The 18,135-nt window shown below is 35.7% G+C and overlaps 1 pseudogene; it reads left to right on the forward strand.

Moving 5' to 3' along the window:
- Window positions 1–585: 585 nt before the first annotated feature.
- Window positions 586–15,481, forward strand: LOC120164942 (annotated as a pseudogene).
- Window positions 15,482–18,135: the final 2,654 nt, after the last annotated feature.

An 18,135-nucleotide genomic window follows, 5' to 3' on the forward strand; every position in this document is an offset into this window, starting at 1 on the left:
AGAATGTAAACGGTCCTTCAAAAATTCAAAAAGTAATTATTTAAAATTTATTTTACAATAATGTTTTACTAATTGAACCGATGCGATTTAATTTATGATATTTATTCAATTAAAATATTGCATTTATGTGTTAAAATATATATTTAGCACGTAATCCAAATGCTGTAAATTGCTCCAACAAACATAAATGCATAACAGATTTATTAGATCACTGCTAAACAAGGCAAAAGGTGCACTTAATTTTTCACCTTTTTAACTTTGATGAAATTCTGTTATTTTTCAGAATTGATGAATTAGTCCCTTCTATCTTGGAATTGTTCTTGGCTTTGATTTTTCTTTTCTCAAGGTATTATTTTGATTTGTGGGGTCACCTTGAAAAACACCAATTTTAGGAGAACAAAAAATATTGTTATTTTTATAATCATAAAAATAGCATTTGTTTTCTTGTTGAATAAGGTGCCTTTTCTTTTTTTCCTATCGTGCAAATTTGGAGTTTTAGGGTTAGGGTTAGGTTAAGATCTGTCTTGAATCAGATTCTGCATTTAATTTTTTCCCATTTTATAATTTTATTTTAATTTTTAGTGATCTCAAACCTGGAAGGATTTCTGGTGTAGTCATAAGGAGTCTTCAGAGCTGCTCTGACTACAGCCAAATTGCAGAGATATTGCGGATCAACACGAAGTAAACTCAATTTTTTTTTGCGTTTTTCCCCCTGATGATGATGTTTTGAACCTTTATTGTTTAATGATTGATTGTGTTCTGAAGATTTTCTCAATAAAGTAATTTGTAGTGATATTTTAGGGTTTAGGATTATTTAATCTGACATTTGTGATGAAAGTAATGCATGGATTTATTTAGGTCTCAAATTAAATTAAAAAAAAAGAGAATATTGCTTTATTTGATGTTCAATTATATATGTTGTATTTAAATTCCTAAATGTTATATTTGATTGTTTTGTTGGATGAACTTAGCTGATCCTAGAAGGGTCTGCAATGGTGATATTTTCTTGTTTTTATGAACTTTCTTGAAACAATATGTTGAGAAGTTTGATCACAGTGGTTATTAATATAAGGGATAGTGATTTTTAAGGTTACTAAATCACTCTCAGCTGCAGTGTCAGTTTTGGGTTTTGAATCAGCTCAATCGAGAATGAGAAGGGATTCATCTTGTTGGTTCAACAAATTAGGCTATAATAGTAGTTTGGGCAGGAGTTTAATCGAATGAATGTATGGCTCTTCAATGACTTCAGGCGGTTTAGTTAAAAAATTATATTTGTTTTGCTTTTCAGCTATAATCTGTTACATGATTGTAGTATTTAGGGGTTGATTTATGCATGAGATTTAACAATGATTGGAAGTGTTAGTCTCAGCAACATGCTTTTAATTTTTATCCTTGTGGCTCTTGGATGACTTCAAACTGCTTTGTTACAGAATTGTATATGTATTTTCGGTTCAGCTTTTATTTGTGGCATGATTCAGGATTTGGGTTTGCTTGTGCATGAGATGAAGCAATATGATTAATAACGCTTCAAAAGTGTTAGAATCACCAACATGCTCTCGCATTGATCCTTTGTTACAACTTTGTGTTTGGGGTTGATAGTTCAGCTCAGCAAAGGGAGATCGAAACCTTAGGACTCATTAGAGAGAGACCTAGATCGCTTTAGGGTTTTTTCTTTATAGATTTTCTTATAATAAAAATTCTGCTTAACCAATCTTATGATATTAATAGAAAGCCTATTTTAGAGAGGAAGTAAACCAACTGGAATAAAATACAACGAAATCTAAGAAAGAAAGAAAATCACATCCTAAGCCTTAGTAAAAACTAAAAATAACAGCCTTCCCTAACACTTGTACATTATTAATGCTAAAACACGAATCTTTTGAATTCTTCTTATTCGTTATCTTTTTCTCGCTCTTCTGCTGAGGATGGGTTAGAAAATGGCTTATCAAGTATTATAGGAATTGCCAGAAGAACTAACTAGATGCTGGAACGTACTTATCCTCATTTCTTCTCCATCTAAGTGCTAAATTGTGGCGTTCTGGTTAAAACCTTAAATTTATTGTAACATTACTTCACTTTTGGCATTTATGTTCATGGCTTTGTTTTGAATGGAAATAAAGTTTTTGTATTATGATTTTTTATTTATTTTTTCATTTCTGTGCAGATAAATATTCCTTTTACAGCCGTTCAGTCAAAGTAGGAATCCTAAATTTGGCTGCTGAATTGATTCTTTAGTTTTAAAGGTAGGCCTCTTTCATATTCGTCTGTTTTCTATTACTTGTACAGAATGTAGTGTTTGAAGTGTTATCCATTGGCTTGTGTAGCGGTACAGATGGGGACAGAACTTATTAGAGTCTGTGTTAAAGAAGAGACTGATGATATTCCGTCAGTTCCACCAGGCTTTGAGTCTCGTGTATCGTTTAGCTTAAAGGGTGGAAAACTGGACAGTAAGAAACATGAGAGTGCTAATGTGATTTGTTGCTCAGCCTCTGCTAGTACCTCTGATGCCAGTCCAGTTCAGAAGGAAACTGGGTTGGCCAATGATGAAAGTACAAAGATTAGAAGGACTATGAGGTGCAGACCTTGGATAAACTATGGTGGATATGATAACAGTTCAGGTGAAGACGCTGATCATGGAGAGCTTGATCAAGTTAGTTTCTTAAAGCCTCATTAAGTTGTTTCTTTTGTGTTCTTTTCCATTTTTATCCTCTTTATTGAAAACATTGTCCTGTTTGGTTAAATTTAAAGGATACTGATTTTGGAAAATTTTGGCAAAACAGTATACTCTTCCTTTTTGAGAATGCTGCATCTTGGTTGTTTCATCTATGCCATTCATTTTGCAGAATCTAAGATTGAGACTTAATCTTCCTAAAGGTGTTATCCGTGGCTGTCCAGAATGTAATGATTGCCAAAAGGTTAGATTGCCAATTTCTTTTGCAATTTCCTTGATTCCTTCATCTTTCATAATTTGCCTCAGGCAGCGCAGCTCCTCTATTGACATCTAATTGTTTCTTTGTGCTATTATGTTTATAATTCTGTAGCAGCAACATCAACATCTTATATATATGTAATGAGTCAGAAGTCCCTTATAGTTAAGTTTTTGGCAGGATGCCATAATGGCTAATTTATATTATAATGTAGCTTAAAGCGATAGCTAGTTAATTCAAGGACTATCTAGACTGTATAATTGATATGCTGTTTTACTTTGTTAACCGGTGTCTTCAAATATTATTTTATTATTTTATTGATATGTGAAGTGTTGAAACAGGTAACTGCAAGATGGCGTCCAGAAGAGGCATGCAGGCCAAATCTTGAGGATGTACCTGTGTTCTACCCAACAGAAGAGGTATTTAATGTTGATTGCAGTATTTTGAATTGTTTGAATATCTTAATTTGTCTGCCATACTTGTTACTTGTAAAATTGGAGTTCTACTTTAAATGATTAACTTAACTGGTTTTATATTGTTTCTCCAGGAGTTTGAAGATGCTTTGAAGTACATAGCAAGTATACGACCAAGAGCAGAACAATATGGAATTTGCCGCATTGTTCCTCCATCTTCTTGGAAGCCTCCTTGTCCTCTTAAAGAAAAGAAAATGTGGGAGAATTCTAGATTTGCTACTCGTGTGCAGAGGGTTGATAAGCTTCAGAACCGCAATTCGATGAGAAAAATGTCAAAATTTAATAACAATATGAGGAGGAAAAGGAGAAGATGCATGAGAATGGCTGTAGACTGTGGGTCTGGTAGTGGAAATATCTCTGGGTCCGCTGATGCTGGATTTTGTGAAGTGGAGGGATTTGGCTTTGAAGCTGGCCCTGAGTTTACCCTGGATAAATTTCAGAAGTATGCAGATGATTTCAAGGCCCTGTACTTTATGCAGAAGGAAAATGATATAAATATAGAAGGTAAAATGAGCATTCTTCCAGATCACCATGAGCCATCAGTTCAGAATATTGAGGGTGAATACTGGCGGATAGTGGAGAAAGCGAATGAGGAAATAGAGGTAAAACTTGTTTGGAAAAATAAGTCACCACTCCTTTGATTAATTTATTTTGTGCCTGATTTACAAAGCTGTTGGAGCTGCTTTCCTACTCCAGAAAGCTAAGGTTAGGACTTGGGATAAAACTTTTCTTTTGGCTTCTGAAATGTTGAAAATGGGATTTTGCGGGATAGGAGTTGAAGCTTCAAATTTTAGAGATTCTAGAAAGAGTCATATCGAGAAGCTGATGGACAAAGTCAGTGGAGGTTCAAGTTGATGAAGGAAAAATATTTTGTCATTTCAAATAAATTTATTCTGATATATTTACTTTCCAAAAAGCTTTATATCAACAGAATTATTTTTCCAATCTATGACTAGGCCAGCAAGCTCTAATTTCCTTTTTGGTCTGCTGCATTCTTTCTTTCCTTTTAAACAGTTTACAGTTGCAAATAGGTGTTGCTAACTCTTACGTTTGTTTTCTTTTTAAGGTGTTGTATGGGGCTGATCTGGAAACTGCGGCTTTTGGCAGTGGGTTTCCTAAGAAGCTAAATCAAGTTGGATTTGCCTCCAATGAAAAATACATAAAATCAGGCTGGAACTTAAATAACTTTCCCAGACTTTCTGGATCTGTCCTCTCTTATGAAAGCAGTGGCATTTCTGGTGTTCTAGTTCCTTGGTTGTATGTAGGAATGTGCTTTTCCTCCTTTTGTTGGGTAAGACTTCTAGGTCTATGAACATCTTTTCCCTTAGCATGAGTTGAACCATTGACTTCAATATTTTCTTTGATAATTTTGCATTACCAACTTGTGAACAAGGGAATTCATGACTATTTATTTTGTTTTTTACTTTTTATCCCAAGATGTTCTCAAATATAGATCATGTGCATGTAATACGGCATAATAAGAACAGTTAAGAAGTTGGCATGCTTTGAAGCTATCAGATCCAGGTTGAAATATAGTGCTGATGTGAAAATGTGCATCCATTTGTTGCCAAAATGGAGCGAAATTTAAGCCACCTAGGCCACTGCAAAATTCTGCAGACAAAAGTTGTGCTTTTTTGGTGTTGGTGGAGAAATAGTTCTTTTGAACTTGCAAGTTTGATGTCACATTTACGGCCATTACTTATTATACATGCACTTTTATTTTAGGCAACTATTTACAATCAAAGGATGACTTAAGGATGCCTGTGATTGCTAAGTCCTTTTTTTTCTTTTTTTTTCACATGGATGCTACCAGCATGTTGAAGACCACCACCTATACTCACTGAATTACATGCATTTGGGTGCTCCAAAAATTTGGTATGGTGTCCCAGGAAAGGATGCTTCTAAACTGGAGGCTGCTATGAGAAAGCACTTGCCTGACCTTTTTGATGAACAACCTGACTTACTCCACAAACTGGTGAGCTAAAAGTTCTATAACATGGTGTTTGCATTTGTAATTATAGCTAAGGTTGACTTTGTCCTTGTTTAGGAGCATGTCATTTTGTACTGCAAACTAAAATGTATCAAAAGATACTCTCGCTTATGTGGTAAAAAAATTATAATAGTTCTTTATTGGGAGAACATATTTTACTTTGATGTACCATTTTCTTGTGGCTTGAAAGGGCGGATCTGTGATTTTGTTCTACCACGAAGGATATTTATTTAGTACCCCTTGAATATTTGAGCCAGGTTCTTGTTCTAACATGAGAGATTTTTAATCTGAACTAGTTTTAGATGCTATAAATAATGAGAGTGCATATACTGGCTCTAGTGTATTTCTAGTTTGGGATATCTGAGAGAGGTTAGGAAGCTTTCTTTGGTTTGTGATCCCTGTTAGACTACTTAAAAGGAAACGATGGTGTAAGTGCATAGAAATATGTAAACAATCACCGTGCAAAACGTGTAGGGAATGCTTTATGATAACTGGTCCTGGTTATATAGAAGATTGCATTTATAGATGAAACATATAATGTCATGGTGGGAGGAGAAGGGTTAGAGAACGAAGAAGACGAAGAAGAATTGGGGGAAATGAGACGAGGGTTAGGGATTGAGCAGGAAAGATTGGGGATTGAGGCACATGAGGGAAATGTTAATTACTTACCCTCTGAAGTGGAACATAAAGATTTGGAGCGGATTGAACCAGATCCGAATCAGCTGGAGCAGGCCCAAGAGAGTAAATAGCCAAGTCCAATAGCCCATATTTGCAAAAGAAATGAAAATAGAATGAATTTGTTCTTTTCAATTAGAAAGGACAGCCAGCTGGCAATCCTTTGGATTCTGTTAGCTTGTAACTAAATAAAAAATGAGTTGTGATGATGAATTCCTTATGTTATGAATGAAAAAGCTTTTCTTCTCTCAAATCTCTCTGTAATTCCTATTAACTAATCTTCGAATTCTCTTCTATTTCTTTTCTATTTCTCTACAACCATAACAAATTGGTATCGAGAGCCTCAATTCCTGGCAAAATCTCAGTGGGTATGGCAAAGAAAAATAAGAATATGGAAGTTGAATTCTCTACATTACAGAAGCAAATTGAAGAATTATCTGTGTTGGTGAAACAAGGCCAAGATGACTCTAATCCACCTAAATGGTGGGAAACTCAGGAATATCGAATCACTGCACTAGAGTCTCGAATGTCTACTAATCAAGGTTATGTTGAGCTGTTGAAGATATTAACTGGCAGAAATGGTGAACAAGAGCAGTCTACAGGTGAACAAGTAATGACTCCTAATGTTTCTAAAAATGGGGAGAAAAATCCTGTTTTAGTGTTTGTGGTGAAGGATAAATCAAGATTCACTTATAAAACTGATGAACCTGAAATTTTGAAAGATAAGCCTGATGCTTGTTTAGCCCTTAAGAACAGTATTAGACAGGAGAATCAAATGGGGGAAATAGTGAATCTAGATCTCTTATGTTTGGATAAGAAGTAGAAAGAAGAGGGACAGGGGGTTCATTTAACAGTGCAGGGACTATGTGGCATAGGCCCAAAATTGAGTTGCCATTTTTTGAAGGGATAAATCCTCGGGGGTGGCTTCAGAAGTGTCTTTAAGTATTTTTCCATATGCAATGTTCCTGTAGATCAGAGAGTTGAAGTGGCTATTATGTATCTTACAAGAAAAGCAGAAATATGGTTTGATGGCTATATTATGCAGAAGCATCCTGTAACATGGCATGAGTTTGAAGCTGATATGTGTCATAGATTTAGTCATAGGTATTTTTCTGATATTGTGGAGGAATTCACTAAGTTGACTCAGAAAGGATCTGTTGAAGACTATCAAGAGAGGTTTGAGGAGTTACAACCACACATGCTATTACAGAATCCTACTTTGAGTAAGGATTTCTTTGTCACTTTTTATAAGTGGACTTAGAGAAGACATCAAACATAGAGTAAAGGCTTTAGATCTTAAAAATTTATCTGAGGCATGCAAACAGGCTAAGCTCTATGAGTTGTCTGTGGAGTTTGAAAACAGAAAATTAAGACCTTCCTTTAAAATTCCACCCTACCCAAACCCCATTAATACTTTCAAGACAAATTCAGTGCCAATACCTACTAAAACCACACCAATCTCGAATCCTAAACAGAATCTCATTGATTACAGAAGGCAAAATAACCTTTGTTTTAAGCGTGGAAAGAAATTTCAGCCAAGCCATCAGTGTAAAACAAGAAACTTAAATATGATGATTGAAGAGGAGACTACTATTCCTACAGAATCTTTCCCTACTGACTCAAACCAGCAGATAATGCAAGAAGAGGAAAGCTTAGAGATATCTATGAATGCTACTACTGGTTGCATTAGCCATAATACATTGAGGATTCAAGGAACAATTCAAGGCAGACCCTTGAACATATTGATTGACAGTGGAAGTACACAGTTTTTTGACACCACAATGGGCTGATGCTAGAATTCAAGTCCTAACTTCATACCCTTTGGCTATTACAGTAGCTAATGGGCAACAACTCTTTAGTTCAGCTATATGCAACAAAGTGGAGTGGCAGATGCAAGGACACTCTTTCATACATGATTTTAGACTCCTTAAATTGGGAGGAAGTGATATGGTTTTAGGGGTTGATTGGATGAAATTATTTAGTCCAATTTTGATGGACTTCAATCAGATGACAATGAGTTTTCAACACCAGGGTGAGAATATTGTTATACAAGGGTAACAACCTTTACTGCTTTTGCAGCAGATTTTAGGGGCTTCTTTATTGAAAATGATAGCCTCAGATGCAGCTATTTTGGGACATGTGGTTCTGTTGAGTATGACTGAAACTCCTAAACCTATTCCTGCTGCTTTTAAACCTCTTTTACAGAGGTATAGCTCTATTTTTGATGAGCCTAAAGGGTTACCACCTAGAAAAACTCATGATCATGCTATTCCTCTCAAACCAGGGTCTAGTCCTATCAATCTAAGACCCTACAAATTTCCTCATAACCATAAGACTAAAGTGGAATAGCAAATTGCTACTATGCTATCCTCCTCTATTATCCAACCTAGCAAGAGTCCCTTTGCTTCTCCATGCCTTTTAATTAGAAAAAGGATGGTACTTGGAGGTTTTGTGTTGATTATAGGCAATTAAACAATTTGACAGTGAAGGATAAGTTTCCTATTCCTGTTGTGGAGTATCTATTGGATGAACTATATGGAGCAGTTTATTTTTCAAAGATTGACTTAAGGTCTGGCTATTGGCAAATTAGAATTAAGGAGGAGGATATTTAAAAAACAGCATTCAGAACTCATCAAGGGCATTATGAATTCAAGGTAATGTCATTTGGTCTTACTAATGCTCCTGCTACATTTCAAGCATTAATGAATGATTTGTTTAAAGCATTTCTTAGAAAGTTTGTTTTGGTGTTCTTTGATGATATCCTAGTCTACAGTAACTCTATGACAGGACATATTATTCATTTACAATTAGTTTTGGAGGTTTTGCAAGCCAATAAGTTATTTGCAAAGCTGTCCAAATGTTTCTTTGGACAGACTCAAGTGGAATACTTGGGGCATATTATTTCAGCAGCTGGAGTAGCTACAGATCCTACCAAAGTAGAAGCTATGAAGAATTGGCCTCTTCCTAAATCTTTAAAATCCCTGCGTGGATTTTTGGGTCTAACTGGTTACTACAGGAGGTTTATTAAAGATTATGGTTCTATAAGTACGCCTTTGACTCACCTGCTTACTAAGGACAATTTTCAGTGGACCACTGCAGCTTTAACTGCTTTTGAAAAATTAAAACAGGCTATGTGTGTTGCTCCTGTTTTAGCCTTACCTGATTTCAGTAAAAGTTTCTATTTGGAAACAGATGCTAGTTCAGGAGTAATTGGTGTTGTGCTATCTCAAGAGGGAAGACCTATTGCTTATCTTAGTAAGGCTCTTAGTCCTAGACATGCTGCCCTCTCCATTTATGAAATGGAGTATCTTGCTATTTTATTAGCAGTTTCTAAGTGGAGGTATTACTTAGAGAGTAAGCCATTTATTATTAAAACAGATCATGAGTCTCTAAAGTATCTGTTGGAGCAGAAACTGACCACCACAATTCAAAAGAAAGGGCCGACTAAATTACTGGGGCTGGATTATTCTATTCAATACAGAAAAGGTAAGTCCAATATTGTGGCAGATACTTTGTCAAGGCAATGGGAGGATCATGGTCAATGTCTTGCTATGGGAACTACTTTGATCATTCCTAGCTGGGTACAAGAAATTGAAGAAAGCTATAAGGATGACAAATTAGCTGTTGATTGGATCAATATATTAACTGTGACACCTACTGCTGATCCTTATGGAAATTTTCAAAAGGGATACTCAGATTTAATGACAGAGTTTATATTGGTTCTAATGGATCTCTTAGACTTCAAATTCTTCAAGTTTTACATGACTCCCCTCATGGAGGTCATTCAGGGACTCATGCTACTTATCAGAGGATTAGATCCTATTTTTATTGGCCTAAGCTAAAGGTTATGGTAGTCACCTATGTCAGATGTTGTACAGTTTGTCAACAAATTAAAGTGGAGCATATACCTAAAGCAGGACTGCTACAACCCCTTCCTATTCCTCAACAAGCTTGGGAGGTGATTACTATGGATTTTATTGAGGGCTTACCTACTTCCTTAAAGAAAAATTGTATATTGGTGATAGTAGACAAGTTTACCAAATACAACCATTTTATGGCATTGTCTCACCCCTACACTGCAGCTGAGGTAGCTAAGCTATATCTAGACAATGTTTACAAGCAACATGGTTAGCCTAAAATGGCTATTTCAGATAGAGATAAGACATTCACTAGTTTCTTTTGGAGAGAACTAATGAAGCAGTTGGGCACTACAACACTATTCAGTACTGCTTACCATCCTGAAACAGATGGTCAGACAAAGAGGGTTAATCAATGTCTTGAGCAGTATTTAAGAGGCCTATGTTTTTTGCAACCAAAACAGTGGGCTAAGTGGTTGACTCATGCTGAGTGGTGGTATAATACTACCTATCACACAGCCCTAAGCCTAGCACCCTTTCAAGCTCTATATGGCTATAAGCCTCCTACTATGGTTTGACAACCAGATACAACAGTACATTCTGTTGGAGAATTAATGAGGAGCAGGGAAGAAATCAGGCAAATTGTGAAACAACAATTGGAACATGCTGCTAATCGAATGAAACAACAAGCAGATAAAAAGCGTTCAGAAAGAAGTTTTGCAGTAAGGGATGAGGTTTACCTCAAATTGCACCCGTATCGTCAAACCTCCCTTGCCCTGCGAAAGAATCTGAAGTTAGCAGCTAAATTCTATGGGCCTTACAAAATTATTGAAAGAATTGGCGAAGTCGCGTATAAGTTAGACTTACCAGAAACGTCTCGATTGCACCCAGTCTTTCATGTCAGTATGTTGAAGAAGCACATTGGTACGGCAGCAACATCTTCGACAGAGCCTCTTGTGGTAGATGGGTCAGTTTCGCATAGAACCAAGTCAGATTTTGGGAAGACGAATTATTAATCGAAATAACAGGCCAGTTGCTCGTTCGATGGACTAACCTGGACGCTTCGAATGACACTTGGGAAGATTACTCCGTGCTCCAAGACTAGTTTCCGTGTTTTGATCCTTGGGGACAAGGATCCTCTCGAGGGGTGGGTATTGTCATGGTGGGAGGAGAAGGGCGAGAGCACGAAGAAGACGAAGAAGAATTGGGGGAAATGAGACGAGGGTTAGGGATTGAGCAGGAAAGATTGGGGATTGAGGCACGTGAGGGAAATGTTAATTACTTACCCTCTGAAGTGGATCAAGATTTGGAGCGGATTGAACCAGATCCGAAACAGCTGGAACTAGCCCAAGAGAGTAAATAGCCAAGTCCAATAGCCCATATTTGCAAAAGAAATGAAAATAGAATGAATTTGTTACATTCAGTTAGAAAGGACAGCCAGCGGGCAATCCTTTGGATTCTGTTAGCTTGTAACTAAATAAAAAACGAGCTGTGATGATGAATTCCTTATGTTATGAATGAAAAAGCTTTTCTTCTCTCAAATCTCTCTCTAATTTCTATTACCTAATCTTCGAATTCTCTTCTATTTCTTTTCTATTTCTCTACAACCATAACATATACTTTATCATAGGATCTTCTCTATTCCCCATGTCTGCTGAATGTAATATTACTGCATGATACTAATGATGTCCTTATGTCACTTTTACATGCAGGTCACTCAGTTGTCCCCTTCCATACTAAACTCTGAAGGAGTACCCGTCTATCGATGTGTTCAGAATGCTGGAGAGTTTGTTCTGACTTTTCCTAGAGCATATCATGCAGGTTTCAACTCAGGTTTCAATTGTGCAGAGGCAGTAAATGTAGCTCCCATTGATTGGTTGCCCCATGGACAGATTGCTATTGAGCTATACCGTGAGCAGAGAAGAAAAACCTCCATCTCACATGACAAACTATTGCTTGGAGCAGCAAGGGAAGCAATCAAAGCTCAATGGGAACTCAATTTACTTAGAAAATATACTTCTGATAACTTGAGATGGAAAGATGTGTGCGGAAAGGATGGAGTCTTAGCTAAAACTCTCAAGGTAAGTATTATGCCTGTTATTTTAATTTGTATTTGTGCTGATTTAATGGTGGGATTTTATGAGTTCTTATTTAATCAGTTCAAAGTCTTTATAGGTGGCGTGGTTGATTCTTAACTCGGAATTGAGCCTCCAATTCACATGTAATGTTTGATAAAATTATCACGTGGTTTTAGATTGGTCCAGACTGGAGAATTGTATAAAATATTTCCAATTTTCACTTGATTTGGATATAGTGTTATTAATTAATGTTATATAGTAATTGTTTATTTTCAATTCAAATTCTGAAATGGCATCCATGTTTGCTGAAGTCCCGTCATATTTATCTTTATGATAATATTTATACCATAAACTCATTAGCGTATACATCCAATGCTTATAGTACGTAGAGTTGGTTTTGATTAATCTTGTTAACTTTTCTTGTCCACAGGCGCGTGTCGAGATGGAACGCTTAACAAGGGAATTTCTTTGTGGTTCCTCTCAGACTGTTAAAATGGACAGCAACTTTGATGCTACGAGTGAGAGAGAATGCAGTATATGTTTTTTTGATTTGCATCTTTCTGCAGCAGGTTGTCATTGTTCCCCTGATAGATATGCCTGTCTCAATCATGCAAAGCAGCTCTGCTCATGTGCTAGGGGTGCCAAAGTTTTCCTCTTTCGTTACGACATAAATGAATTAAATATCCTTGTTGAGGCATTGGAAGGAAAACTAAGTGCAATCTATAGGTCGGCAAGACTAGACCTTGGACTGGCCCTGAGTTCATATGTCTCCAAAGACGATATAATGGGTGGTACATTCCTTGGAAGTAATACCTAAAGAGATTCAGTCAAAGCCATTGGCCGGTTCCTTAATAGATTTGCCAGTAGGAATGCTGAAAGAGGAGCCCTTAATTTTAGCTCTGATGCCTAATCAGATTCCATTGCTGCAAAGAAATAAACCATCAGAGGCTGCATTACCACCAAATGATTCAAAACTTAAGTTGAAGAAAGAGGATTTGGTCCTTTGTGCTTCAAACTTAAGCATGACTGGTTTTCAAACTGCTGTGGAAAGTAGAGTGAAAAAGCCTGCTGCTCCGGTAGATGGTAATGTTATTATTCTTAATGACGATGAAGATGATGAACCAAAGAAACCAGTTTTAGAAAGACCGAAAGAACATCCTGCCGCTAAGCTGTCAGAAGCCTCAACTAGATCTGTTGAAAAAGTGAGCCCATATTCATACAAGAATGAGCTTATCTTAACTACCCCTCAAACTGATGCTGCAGTTATGAAACAGAGGGATGTCAGTTCCCCTGATTTACAAAGTAGTAGTTCTTCTCAATATTGTCAAGGGAAAGATGAGCATACGGGAAAAGGCATCACATCACTAGGATCTAATGACCAGAATATTTATTGTTTTTTAGACTCTGGCGCTGCAGAGTCTGGTGGAATTGTTCAGAATTCTTCTAATACTACGGAGATGGATAATAGCAAGAAAAATCCGGTGACTGTTGAAAGCAACCATCAGAAACTGCTGTTGTTGGGCAGTGAAAAAGCTATCAAGGAGAAACATGAGAATATAGGATCCATTGATTCCTCAAATTCAGTTGACAATGTGAGAAGTAATGTAGGAGGGCCATCTTGCTCACAAAATAATCTGGATAGAAATTTTCGGCAGAAAGGCCCTCGAATTGCCAAGGTAGTGCATAGAATCAACTGTAATGTTGAGCCTCTGAAATTCGGAGTTGTTCTCTCTAGGAAGCTATGGTGTAACAGCCAGGCCATTTTCCCTAAAGGTAAGTTGCATTTGCGGTCTATTAAGGCTGATGCATGTCAGTATGCTAAGTAAAGGCCAGCTAGTTATATTTACTCCAATTCTAATTAATGCAGGGTTTAAGAGTCGCGTTAGGTATATAAGTGTTCTGGATCCAACAAATATGGCATACTATGTCTCAGAAATTCTGGATGCAGGGAGGGAAGGACCTCTGTTCATGGTAATTTTAAATTTTATAATACCATCTATGTTTTCACAGTTCGCACCTCTATCAGTAACACATTTTTACCTCTTTCTACTTATGCCAGAAAACGTTGTCATATTAAAGATATGGATAGATTTATCTCCGTCGCTGAGCTTTAAATCATGTCTCCGATGTTAATCTGTTTATGCTTGAAGAGAAAAACAGCTATGCATTTTAGCATTATTTTATCATTAAGATAAAATTTGTTGTTTTATTACCATCGAAGTAAGCTAATAATTATCAGAAATATATGGGGTTTTAAGCGTGCTTGGCTTAACCGTTGATTGGATTTCAGGTTTCTGTGGAGAATTGTCCCTGTGAAGTATTCATTCATGTTTCAGCTTCCATATGCTGGGAGATGGTGAGGGAGAAAGTGAATCAAGAGATCATGAAACAGCATAGAGGGGGAAGGACCAACCTCCCACCATTGCAGCCTCCTGGAAGCCTTGATGGCTTAGAGATGTTTGGTTTTTCTTCACCAGAAATTGTTCAGGTAAATGAGTTAGTAGAATATTTTAGCGATTCTTTCTGTGGTGAGTTCATGTTTGGTTCCATTCCATACACCAACCCTACCACTATTATAGTTTGGTTTTCGAAGGTTATCACTATTTTCTAGAATCTTTGTTATCGAAAGATTAAACAAGTCCATGTGTACAATCTGGAATATTGTCGATTTTTAATATCAAAGTGAAAAGTTGTTTCCTTTATAACTTTATGGTAAATGCTTTACTCTAAAAGAACTAAACTCATCTTTCATGTTTTTTACATATAATCTAGGCAATTGAGGCAATGGACCGAAATCGAGTTTGCAAGGAGTATTGGGACTCTCGTCCTTACTCACGGCCTCGAGTGCAGATTCTACAACATTTTCAGCCTCCTGGCAATGGCGAGAACTTGGAAAGAATAACTGGGGAACAAAATACAGAGGCTGTTCAGAAAGAGTGCTTGCCTGGTGGAGTTAACACACTACTCAGAGACCTATTCAAGAAGGCCAACTCTGAAGAACTACATTCACTTTGTAGTATTTTAAGTGACAAAAGACCACCAATGGATGTAGACCTGGTGGTTCAACTCCTAAATGAAGAGATTCAAAGTCGTCGTAGATGATCAAAATTCTTTGGTCATGCGGATTCGAGATCAAGACCGGTATAGCCCATTTCCCCTCTTTTTTTTTTATTTCTGTAGATATCCACATCCTGCTTTCAAGCACTGCATACACAGCTTTCATTCAATCCATCATCATTCTTTAGAGCCAAAGAAGATTGATAACCATACTTTAGTTAGTTTCCTGTTTGATTTTTTATACCGATCGATACTCAACCTCGTCAATTGACTTCCGGCCCCGAGTTAGCAGGTACCCATATCGGCATCTGCAAAATTTTCCATTTCTCTTTCTACCTTGAGTTGATAGTCTAGTTTCATACAATGTCATGTAAACAAAGCTCATACTAACTGAATCTTTTATATTGGTGAGAAACCTTTTTAACCTTATAAGATTCTTTTATTTATTTTCTACTGTTGGCTGATGCATTTATTTACTCAAGACATGAATAATAGTTCGATAAATTTAATAACATTTTTGTAACTTTCTAAATTGAATTAATATAATAATCTATACCAAATATGGATTAATTAAAACATAATTTTAATATAATAAAACTGATAATTATATCGTACAATATAATTAACTAATATTCAAAAATATATTTTTGAAAATAATATTTGGAGATAATTATTATAATGCATTTTTATATTTTTTATGTTCATCTTTCAATTTTGTCAAATAACAATGAGAGAAAAATGTGTCTTCAAAGTTAATTTTCATCTCTAAAAGTCAGATCAAGTTCGAGATAAATGAAGTTTTTCTAAATATTATTCGAGTAAAGTATTTATTGAGAAAAAGTATATTATTCAAGTTTGAACCGAGTTAATCAATTAAACTCATCTTTAATTGTATTTATAAAAAGTATTTTAATTCGTAATCAATATCATTAGAGACTAATTTTAGTATACTGAATCTTAAACTAGAGACACTAGAATGGTCGACAACAATCCGATTATTCATACATACGGCTATCAATTAATTACTAGTCTTAGGGTTTCTTTAATTACTTAGCGAAAAATTATAAAAATAAATTTACAATATGAAAAATATAAATTTATGTTACTTTCCGAAATTCTGATACTTAAAAAAAGGGTAAATTACATGTTTAGTACTAAGCTATTAATTTTGATCAATTTTAGTACCTGAATTTATATTTCTTCAAAACCATACTTAAAGTTTAATTTTTATTTCATTTTAGTACATCGCCGTTATAAACTTTAGTTTTGTTTCATTTTAGTATCTCATTCAAAATTTAACGTTAAATTTTAAAAAAATAATTAAAAGCCTAGGTACTAAAACGGATTAAAATTGATGGTTTAAGTTCTAAACGCGTTAAGTTTTTAACAATGTGTATTAAAATAAAATAAAAACTAAACGTTAAGTATAATATTGAAAAATAAAAATTTAAACGAACTAAAATTAATACTTTAATTACTAAACTCGTACTTAAACTAATAAAAAATCCACATCCAACGTTTATAACTTCATTTTAAGAGTTCATCATTCTAAGTCTAGGGAGGATAAAAGTAAATAATTAATCTAAGAACTGTAAGGTTTCCTGAATGGCAAAAGTAGGCGACTCCCTAACAAGGCAATAAAAGAAACCGAGAGGAGAGAGAAAAAATAGAAACTTTGTTGTGCGGACAGAAGCATCCGTCGGATGAGATCAAACCGCGTGGCCTCAATCGAACAACCGAGAAAGACTAACACGGTGCACGAGCCAAAACTCACTGCTCCGTTTCCCCACAAGGAATCCAATCGTCCACGTGGGAGTACAATGCTTGGTAGGGAGCACCTGATGGACGCACGTGTCGACCAATGCACCATTCACCGTAGATTACGGGGATTTTGTTTGTACGGACACTCCTTTGCATTTGTTTTAATAGGGGATAGTGCCTTTGCAGATGTCGTAGCACAGGAACACACACGTTCATGCAATGCAAAAGCGACTCGAAGCATTCATTCCTTTTTATTTTGCTGTTTTTTTATAACTCCGTATAAAAGAGTAACAATACGTATAAAAGACCGTACAAATACCAATTTTACAGTTTAAACATATTGTATACTGAATCCCACATAATTTCAACAAATGCAGAAGTAGTTCATAAATAAACTAAAATCAAATTTGTCTGACCCCCAGATTGTTTGAAAAGGCATTGTCGAGTTGTGTGCTACACTGGTACGATGTTGCCGTTGGCATCCATATATGCTTATAAGAAGCAATTTTTGGTCGGTGCTGTGCAGTAACGACTCTATGTTCATTTCCAAGAATCTGTTTTCTTCTAACACAAGAAAACAAAAACTACATAAAAATGGTTCATTGGAACTCATTAATATGACTTCTTTACACTCAAGATTCCCGCGCTCAATATATATATATATATATATATATATATGGAGGGATTGAGAGGTGTTGGGGGCAGAGGCGGATCTATGACAAAAATTCAGGGGTTACAAGAGCCTCAGGGTAACACTTTTGAAGGGTGACACTTGTATTAGAGGTAACACTTGTGGAGGGGTTGTTTGGGATACTCCGGGCACTATGGAGGTCTGCACCTGGTTGGGGGTGCTATCGCACGCATCCTTTAAAAATTTTAAGTTATCTTATATTTTAAATTTTTTTAGTATTTTTTATTGATTGTCTAATTTCACGCTCTTAAAATATTATAGCTTCGTATCTCTATAATTTTTAATATAATTTCTTAAGTTCGCACCCCTGATATAAATTCCTACGTCTGTCCCAGTATATATATAGGAATATGTTTCACTTACACTATCTAAAACTAATAAGTTTTACACTAATTTATAACCATTCGTTTTAAATAATGAACAACTTAGATTTAATTAAAATTTATAACAAATAAATAATTTTTTTAACACACAATAAAATAATATATATTTTACCCTAATTCCAAGTCCTAAAATCTCAAACTCTCAAACCCTAAAGCTTAAACCTCTAACCCAAAATATTAAATTCCTAAACTCTTAATCCTAATCCTAATGATAAAAAGGGAAAAAAATATTTTATTTATTTA

This window comes from Hibiscus syriacus, unplaced genomic scaffold (genome assembly GCF_006381635.1).
Source record: "Hibiscus syriacus cultivar Baekdansim isolate YM2019G1 unplaced genomic scaffold, ASM638163v2 tig00111558_pilon, whole genome shotgun sequence".
In the NCBI taxonomy this organism is placed as follows: Eukaryota; Viridiplantae; Streptophyta; class Magnoliopsida; order Malvales; family Malvaceae; genus Hibiscus; species Hibiscus syriacus.